Here is a 10,226-nt window from a genome sequence, read left to right as displayed (position 1 = left end):
AAACCTCAAAGGGTAGCAGTCAACTAGTTGGAGAAAAAATTGGTTAAGTTGCACAGATTGCTTATAGCAAGACCCTCACTCCTTCCTCTGCTTCGCATGGGGAAAAGGATCAGGGACTAGATCATGCCCAGAGAGGGGTATGGAGACGATTTGGATGAGATACTTGTCCTTTCACCTGGCAGCTGTCCAGCCCCCAAATAGCTCGTGTGCCCAGTCCAAAAATAAGATCACATGAGCGGGAGAGAGAGAAGTTCACGAGTGCTTGTCCTTGGGCTTCCTATGGGCACACCAGCTCAGCTGCGTGATAGTGCTCGGGACGCACTCCCTCCCCAAGCCCCCAAAGCCAGGAGGCCATCCTGCTATCAGGGAGGGTGCGTGGTGTGTGTCACTGAGCCCTTCTCTCAGGGCTTCTTGGAGCTCTACTCACACCAAAAAGGGAGCAAGGAGAGTGAGGACCAGCGAATCCAATAACTTCCAAGGGGATAAGGGCATCGCCTCCTTTCTTGAAGGACACTCCCTTCTGATGGTGATGGGAACTCCCTTCCTCCTACAGCGGCCTGCCTGCAGTACAGTGTGAATGCTGCAGCAGCGACCAGGCCCCCAGAAAGACAGCGCCCCAGAGCCCAGGCAAAGAGGTGAGTGCATCTGTTTCTGTAGGGCTGGGATTGCTACAGACTGTCACCTGGCTTCAGGCTTGTGCTCAGCACGAATGCTCTTCCCCATCCCCCACGCCTTCCTCCTCCCTTCCTGGGTCTGGGCCTGTGGCAGGCTTGAGGCTCTGTGATGATGCTGGTATAAAAGATTCTCTCCTGCAGAGGCCAATTGAGTCCCAGAAAGAACTAGGCAGGTCTAGTTCTTAGCGGGAAAGCAGGAAGTGATTCCTACCAAGAGAATTATCTTTGCTGAGATCCAAGAAGATGTGTACCAGGAAATCGTTAGACAAATCCCATGACAGTAGAGTTAATGCTTCATTTTAAAAAGCACTGCATGAAATAGGAAATAAAAGGATGCCAGCCTATTCTTTGTTATTAGGCAAAAAGGAAAAACAAAATGGGATCTGCAGAGCTCCCTCTCCCCATCTCTTCCTGACTCCTTGGAGCCCTGCAAAACATGCCTAACAGATCCGAGAACTCATTACCCTGGTTGAGAACAACGGGAATAAAATCAGGGGTCTGGGGAGAACTGCTCTGTAAGCAGAATCAAGGCACAAGGAGGTGGAACCAGTTTTGCAGCTCGGTCTCCCCTTCTGATGTTTCTGTACACCCAAGCACGTCACATGGATGTGTGCCTATTTAGGGATGTGTACTGAGGCCACTATTCTTTGTACCTGCGTACTGTTATCCTGGACACAGACTGTGTCTGGGCTGTGGACTACAAATATCCATGCTGAGAAGTCTGAGGGCAGCCTGGATTCTTTTAGTGACCATAGATTGAAATTCATTTGGAAGGGTCTTGGGCAAAAAGAGAAAAATTTTGTTTTCTCTTATGTAACTGAAAAGCCAAGGTTTTGGTATAGTAGGTCAGGTATGCAGGCAGTGGCCTCCTGAATCTGCCTTTCTCATCTCTTGGCCTTGTGACCACTATGTCATTCTGTTTCCAGGAGGACTTGCTTTGTGGTGGTAACATGACTGCCTGTAGCTCAGGCTCACACCCTCCTTGGAGGGCCATCCTGCAAGAACAGGTGCTTCTCATTCCCAAGGTTCCTACCCAGAGTTTCAGGATTGCTTCTCATAGATCCGGTGTGAGGACTGCACCATTGGGGGTGTTGTCACCCCCATCCAAAACCACATGCAGTCCCAGGAGGAGGGCTGGGGGTAGATGTAGGGTGGTCAAGGTCAGTGGTGGTCACTGTGTTGCTCTTTTTGCAATGGTCTAGACTGAGAGTCAAAGCTCCTCCAATGTAACTCCTCCTCCCTCTTTCACTCCACAAAAATGCATTTGTAACAGAAGGTTTCATAGGAAGGATAATTATGACTAGGACAGGTGATGAAAAGACCCCATGCCTGTCATTCCTAAAGGCCCTAAATACCAGGGAAGCCACAGATGCCAGGTTTGCCTAGCTCAGTCTCTAGCCACGCACCATACCCCAACCTGCCTGGGCCCCACACTGCCCATGCTCTCCTGGGTCTCCTTTACCCTTACCCATCCCTGCTCAGGTCTGTTTCCCCTGTACCGATGTGAAATCATCTTGCCTCGCAAGGACCAGCCTCCGTGCTGCTTCCCTTTGGGCCTTTGTCTGGCTCTTCCAGAATTTTCTGCTGTCTCTCCTCTTTGAACCTGAACCAGGTGTCAGGATTATTGTTTACTGTTTGCATGGTCTTTAAGAACTTCATGTTCTCCGTTTCTCTCCCAACTTGAATTTCACATTCATGGGAGAAAATTAAGTTTTGTCTCTAGTCTTGTCTGTGCTAGTTAACAAAGAGTAGGTGCCCAAGTAAGCGAGTCTAATTCAATTGGCCAATAGAGAATGAACCTCCCTAAATAGGAAGGATGGCTAGATTGCTTAGGCCCTAAATTCTGGCTTTAAAAGTAGTTTCATGACTGTGGCAGACATTGATTGAGTTCAGAATGCCCCTAGAGGTATCATCTCAGCACTCCTTCTGGCAACCCTACCAGGCAGGTACTCTTATTGTCCCATTTAGCAAACAGGGAAACTGAGTCTCAAATAAGGAAGTCACTGTCCTAGAACATATAGCTAGGAAGTGGGGACGCCGGGGTTAGAACACAGACAAGCCTATCATCTCATTTCCTATTCCAGTCATCATTTACTTGCTAATTAGTCAGATTTCCTGCTGCAGAGGGGTGGGCTGCAGTGATTGTTCAGATGGCCTGAGGAAGCTCAGCTGTTTCTCTGACCCTTCTGCCACCTGGCCTTTCAGTGCCTCTATGGGGGGGAGGTTTTTATTAGATTCTACCCAGGGGTGAGAGTACAGGCCCCTGCCCCAGAGCCATCAAAGGGTCAAGGGTCAGGGATTTCACAAAAGGAGGTGCCTCTGGAGCTCTGTAGAGAGCCAGGTGCTTTTTAATTAGTGGGAAAACGTTGGTTGGAGCAGGCTTTAGAATGTGAACTTGCTCCTCTGGCCACCAGTCACAAGGCATGAACCTGCACTTTCCCCTGCCCCTGACTAGGGTGACCAAGCTGGGGACTTTGCCTCAAAGGCAGCTGACAGGATTTGGATGGCAACAAAATTCTGATCTCAAAGGAAACCAAAATATTGAGGAAACATGTTTATTATACCCACTATGCCCTTACATTACAAGCCACAGGCCTCTGGCTATGTTGGCAAAACCTTGGTCTGAGCGCAGGCTGTGAATTGGACATGCACAAGCCTGTTCATATGAGTTAGTGTCTTCAAAAGAGCAGATCCTATTTGATTTACGTCATTTTATTTATCTTCACAACATCCTGTGAGAGGGCTAAAGAACTGGTGTTCTCACCTGCCTTGCCTCTATTGATGGCACATCCGAGGCAGTGAGACTGAGCACGTCTTGAGACTGTACCCCAGGTCCCAGACTGGGAATGGAAGTTTTCCGAGGTCTTTAGGATCCAGGTCTGCTGGCTTCTCCATGAGGTTAAGATAGGTGATAAGTAAATAAATAAACACACATATATGTGTATATGTATTACATAACATCATATGTCATGTGTTACATATATCATATATGCAATATACACACTTATATATTATATATCATACATTATGTGTATATGTATATATACGTTATACCTACATATATGTATATAAATTATATCTATATAAAATATATACATATAATCCTTAAGATAAAAATCACAAGAGAAATGAAAACTTGTTTATACAAAGTCTATGTTCATACAAAGACTTGCCATGAACATTCACAACAGATTTGTGTGTGTGTGCATGTGTGTGTGTTACTAGGGATTGAACTCAGGGGCACTCTACCAGCCCTTTTTCTCATCTTTTATTTTGAGACAGAATCTCCCCATGTTGCCAGGTTGACCTTGAATTTGGATTCTCCTGCCTCAGCTTTCAGAATAGTTGGAATTACAGTTGTGGATTATTGTACCCGAGAATAGCAGCATTATTGAAATAACCAGACGGAGGGAACAGTGCAAATATACACTAGCTGATGAATGGATCAATAAAATGTGTTGCATTCATACAATGAAATATTTAGCAATAAAAAGAAAACAAATTTTGATATGCTACAACATAGGTAAAACTTGAAGACATTATGCTAAGGGGAAAAGTTCATATTGTATGGTTCTGTTTATAGGAAACGGTCAGAACAGGAAAATCTATAAAAAGTAGCTTAGTGGTTGCCTGAATCTGAAAGGAAGCAGGAATGGGGAATGACTATTCACGGGTTTAGGGGTTCTTTGGGGGTGACAAAAATATTCTGAAATGATAGTGATGAGGGTTACCCAGCTTTGTGAAAATACCCAGTTTGTCCACTTTAAATGGATGAGAAATATGATATGTGATTTATAACTCAATATAGTTGTTTAAAAAACATCTCAATCCAAGCTGGGCTGGGTGGGCTTGGTGGTGCATGCCTGTAATCTCAGTGATTTGGGAGGCTCAGTCAAGGGGATTGTAAGTCCGAGGCCAGCCTCAGCAATGTAGGAAGGGCTACAGATGTAGCTCAGTGGTAAGTACCCCTGGGTTCAATCCCCAGTACCAAAAAAAAAAAAAAAAAAAATCCCAAACCACTGCTAGTGGAATCATGAACTTAGTAACAATTTTGCTGAAGGATGTAGTCCTACCCTGTCTGCTCTGATAAGCTCACGTCTTGCTCCATAGAGCCTGGCCACAGACCACTCACATAATTCCAGTGGAAAGACAATAGATGGAACAGATGGCGCCATAGGTTTCTCCCTGGAGGCTCAACCAAGAAGACCCCACTCCCTTTTGTAAAGGTCATTATAAATTTTATGGAATCAATCTCATTCTATTTTCACTTCTGGGTTTCAAATCATGCTGCAAAAAGTATTCCCCATTCTAAGGTGATAAATCTCATTAATGTTTTCCTCTAAGATCATTCTTCTTATAGTTAATCCTCCGATTAAATCAGGGATTTAAATAACCAATGGGATCCAGACTGGTTTTGTTTGTTTTGCCAATAGCAAGCCAGTTATTAAATCAGGAGTTGGGGCATCTTCTAACTTCCTGAAATTAAACGTAAAAACGTGTGTGAGAGTGTGTGGATGTGTGGACGTGTGTGCGCGGCATGTGTACCCACATTTATTTTCCTGGGGAATAGGGTTGTAGATCTTGTCAGATGTTCGAGGGATTTTGTGACTTGGAAAGACCACTGGGTTTTATCCATTTCACAACCTGGTGGGGTCCAGGTACTGTATGTGGTTAGAATGTTCCAGTGCACTGAGGCTGAATCTGAAACCAGATTTATAATGCTGAGCCGTGGCAGGGGTGGCCTGTCTGACTCCTCCTGGGGAGGTCCTCTGTCACATTCCACAGGAGCAGCACCATCTTTTGGCTTCACCACCTGCTGAGGCAGGGGACAAAGAGTGACTGTCACTGGCTCCTCTTGGGCCTATAAAGCTTTAGAGTTTTAATATCCAGCTGACAAATCCAAGGAGCAGATTAACCATATTATCTGACAAGACTCAGGACTTTCCTGTCACAGAAAATGTTGCTATAAAGAAGTGGCACAGCCTCATGTGCAGGCCTTGCACAAAGAGGTACAGGCGATGCCCACAGTGTGCCGGGCATTGTCCAGACTGGTGGCTCTCCAAGCACTGTCACCGCACCAGCAACTGGAGAACTTGTTAGAAAGGCAAATTCTAACGTGATGGGTCCATCCCAGACCTACCGAATTAGAAACCCAGCAATCTCTATTTTTTTATAATTAGTTAATTAATTTTAATTAGGTATATGTGACAGCAGAATGCCTTTTGATTCATTGAACACAATTGGAGCACAACTTTTCATTTCTCTGATTGTACACGATGTAGCATGGCATCATATGTACAGTCATACATGTACTTGGGTAATGATGTCCATCTCATTCCACCATCTTTCCTGCCCGCATGCCCCCTCCCCACCCCTTCCACCCCTTTGCCCAATCAAAGTTTCTCCATTTTCCCCATGACCCCCCTACCCCCATTATGGATCAGCATCCACTTATCAGAGAGAATATTCGGCCTTTGGTTTTTGGGGATTGGCTTACTCCATGCTAAACAATCTCTATTTTAACAACCCTCAAGGTGAGTCTAGTGCACATCCAGGTTTGTGAAACACTTGGTGTACAACAGCAAAGAGATAAAGTCCCCGCTCTCATGGAGTTTCAGTATGCATGGCAGGGGTGATTAAAAAAAAAACATTTTATGAATGTTACAATTTTCAGATATTTATAAGTTCTGTGAAAAAAAAAAAAAAGAAAGCAGGTGGATGTGGAGGACAGTGAGGAGGGGTGAGTTTAGAATAGGTGGTCAGGCAGGAGATGGTCTGAGCTGAGACCAGAAGGACAAGAAAAAGCCAGCCATGCAAGGAATCTAGCAGCAGAAAATAAATGTGTACATTCCAGGTAGAGGAAACAGATAGCAAATGCAAAGGCCCTGGGGTATGACCAAGCTTGGCTCATAGAAGGAGCAATGTCACTAGAGCACAGTGAGCAAAGGATAATGCATAGGGAGTAAACTTGGAGAGGCTTGAACTTAGTGTTCAAGCTTAGTTCTTGCTGTCAGTGCAAGGGAAAGGCATTGGACAGTTTTGAACAAAGAAGGATGTAATGTAATTTACCTTTTCCCAATGAACTTCTAGAATGAACTATAAAAGCTAAGGGCAGAAGCGGGAGGCAAGTTAGGGGGCTGTTGAAGTAATTCAGGCAAGAAATACTGACGCTTGAATGGACTGATTTGCAAAGATCTATTATTAAGTGAAAAAAAATGATGCAGTGCATTGTACACAGTAAACTATTTTTAAACACAGACACACACACACACACACACACACACACACACACACACCACACACACACACCCATTTCCCCTGAAAAGACCCCCCCACCCTCACACAAAATTAATAGTGGTTATTTTGGGGGAAGAAGAGGGTTACTGAGGATCATGTTGTACTTCTCTGTACATTAAGCATTTTTATCATGTACGTGAAGTTTTCCTTTTATTTAAGAATAAAATAGAATACGCAATGAGTGTTCAACATCAGGGAGAAGCAGCCCACGTCCCATGGGTAGGCCCCTTTCCGAGCATCTTGCCTGGACGTTGGTGGAGATCTGGCTGACAAACTGGGGCAAAGTCCCATTCTTGGGTTACTGTAGGACTGGGACAAGGCGTCTCTGTTCTTGAGAGCCACTGGACCCAGTTTCTGTCCTGCGGCTCTGGTGCTGGGTCAGGTCTCCTTGGACAATGACTGCCATTTCCCGTCCACGTCTGCAGCATTTCCCAGGGCCCTCCATCCTCTTGGCAGCTGGCGCACCAGGATGCCAGGATGCCTTTCATTTAACTGCCTGATTGGACATAAACAGAAGGAAATGCTCTGTTGGGGAAAGAGAGTGGCGTGCAGCATCTGATTTCTCCTGTCAGCTGATTAGGATTTGTTGTGCCTGAACAAGGTTGAATGAGATTAGGAAGAAAACACACTGGGCCTGGTGTGCGTTTCACAGAATGGCATCATTTCTGTAAACAGGAGGAATGAAGGGGGAAATTGTAAAGCAAATATCCAATGTCAGTCTGAAGATTCAAGGACAACTCTGTTGTCATGCATGACTGAAAAGCACAACAACAACAAAAAGACTCAAGGACAAGTTGCCCGGCTATGTTATGCCAGGAGAGGAAGAAAACATCGGGGCCATTCTGAACCCTGCTCTGTCTACCCATCACGCTCTGCTCCTGCTTTCATGTCGGTGAAGTTAAAAAGCAAGGGTTTTAGGTCTGATTTTTCAGAGGCTCTGCAATGTCCCTTTCTTCCTTTGTCACCCTTCTAAAGCTCTCACGAAAGGTTTGGAGCTACTTTGTGTAATAGTTACTGCCTAGGTGCTCCATGTCCAGTCTTTTTCTTGGGATGTGGAAGCAGACCTCTCCTCCAGTACCAGTCCCCCTGGTTCAGATGGCGTGACCCTGGCAAGCCCACATCTCGACGTAGAAACATCCCGGGATGGTGCAGCCAATTTGGAAAGCAGTATGGAGATTTCTCGGAAAGCTGGGAATGGAACCACCATTTGACCCAGCTATTCCCCTTCTCGGTCTATTCCCTAAAGCCCTAACAAGAGCATGCTACAGGGACACTGCCACATCGATGTTCATAGCAGCTCAATTCACGATAGCAAGACTGTGGAACCAGCCTAGATGCCCTTCAATAGATGAATGGATAAAAAAAATGTGGCATTTATACACAATGGAGTATTACTCTGCATTAAAAAATGACAAAATCATAGAATTTGGAGGGAAATGGATGGCATTAGAGCAGATTATGCTAAGTGAAGCCAGTCAATCTTTAAAAAACAAATACCAAATGACTCCTTTGATATAAGGGGTGTAAACAAGGACAGGGTAGGGACGAAGAGCTTGAGAAGAAGATTTACATTAAACAGGGATGAGAGGTGGGAGGGAAAGGGAGTGAGAAGGGAAATTGCATGGAAATGGAAGGCGATCCTCAGGGTTATACAAAATGTCATATAAGAGGAAAGGAGGGGTAAGACAAGAGAATACAAATGGAAGAAATGATTTACAGTAGAAGGGGTAGAGAGAGAAAAGGGGAGGGGAGGGGAGGGGAGGGGAGGGGGGATAGTAGACAATAGGACAGACAGCAGAATACATCAGACACTAGAAAGGCAATATGTCAATCAATGGAAGGGTAACTGATGTGATACAGCAATTTGTATACGGGGTAAAAGCGGGAGTTCATAATCCACTTGAATCAAACCGTGTAATATGATGTATTAAGAACTATGTAATGTTATGAACGACCAATAAAAAAATGTATTTAAATAATCAAATAATAAAGTAACATAAAATAGATTAAAAAAAAAAAAAGAAAAGAAACATCCCGGGATTTTTGTTTGTTCCTGAATCCATTATTTTCTTTGTCTCTCTGCAGTGGTAGTTTGGTTCTTATATTTGGTTTTATCATAGCAGAAATAGCCTTTAAAGTAGTATAAGAGCTTTGAGGGAAGATATGCCCTCTGTAACTTATGCTGTATAGGATCTAGTATACTGTGGCTACTTAATTAGTGGCTTTCACAGCTATTATTTCCACAAACTATTTCCTGGCTCAGAGATGAAGGGTTATTCCGACACCAGACTTTTCTACTAGGTAATCTCAGAGTCCCTCCCTACTCTAAATAACAGTGGGGCTAAAAGCATCCACATTATCATGTCTTAGGACTTAAGGAAAAAAAAAACTTCAATGTATATTACTTAAGAGATAAATCTAGATCCTTGACACAGAAGTTGAAATAAATATTGAAATTGAGGGATGTTAAAATGAAATTTTAAGAAATTTCAACATTGAGAGAAATTATATTACAGTAAATATGTTAAGAAACTGAGGAATCCTTATTTACCACTATTTGGATCATGACATTGCTGAATACCCAACAAATAGTAGAGACTGATATGTGTGTTAGTAGCCAGGATTACATTTGCCTAAAAACTGTGTGTGTGTATGTGTGTGTGTGTGTGTGCACGCGCATGCACACGCGCTAAATAGTGTTTCACAACTGCATATAATAGAGAAATAAACTAAAATAATGATTTTGCTTTGTATCCTCAAACACCTGGACACATGCAATTGTCAAAATGATCCTGTGAGTTGGCAGAAATGATACAAGTCTTACTGATATCCCCTAGGAAAGGGTGAATTTGGAGCCCTGGGCTAAGTTGCCTAGGAAAGACCAATGACATCTGAAGTAGGGAGACCTGGTTTTGGTCACAGTGGGGACTTTAATTGGGATTGCAACCCAATCTTTTGGGTCTGCATCTTTTTTTTAAATAGAAGTCTCTTTTTTCCCTTTGTGGTATTGGGGGTTGGACCCAGGGCCTTGCACATGGTAGGCAAGCCCTCTACCACTGAGCTGTATCTCCATCTCTTTTTAAAATTTGAGAGAGGGTCTCTCTTGAGGCTGGCCTCCAGCTTGGAGTCCTCTTGAGCCTTCTGAGTAGCTGGGAGCAGAGGTGTGGCCCCAAGCTCAACAGAGAGGTCTTTCGTCGCCTCATCAAAATTCCACAAATTGGTGTTATAATCTGGGCTCTTGTTTCCAAAGCTGGA

At 44.2% G+C, this 10,226-nt stretch overlaps 1 protein-coding gene across 2 annotated transcripts in view; it reads left to right on the top strand.

The window, feature by feature from the left end:
• Positions 1–275: 275 nt before the first annotated feature.
• Positions 276–10,226, top strand: part of Fgf1 (fibroblast growth factor 1) — a 95,851-nt gene continuing 85,900 nt past the window's right edge. For both annotated transcript variants that reach the window (XM_026384415.2, XM_026384414.2), the window contains exon 1: positions 276–635. The gene's annotated coding sequence lies outside the window, so the exon portion shown is untranslated. The remainder of the gene's footprint in view (positions 636–10,226) is intronic.

Source organism: Urocitellus parryii, chromosome 1 (genome assembly GCF_045843805.1).
Source record: "Urocitellus parryii isolate mUroPar1 chromosome 1, mUroPar1.hap1, whole genome shotgun sequence".
In the NCBI taxonomy this organism is placed as follows: domain Eukaryota; kingdom Metazoa; phylum Chordata; class Mammalia; order Rodentia; family Sciuridae; genus Urocitellus; species Urocitellus parryii.
The sequence above is the reverse complement of the archived record's forward strand: the minus strand, read 5'-3'. Positions and strand labels throughout refer to the sequence as shown.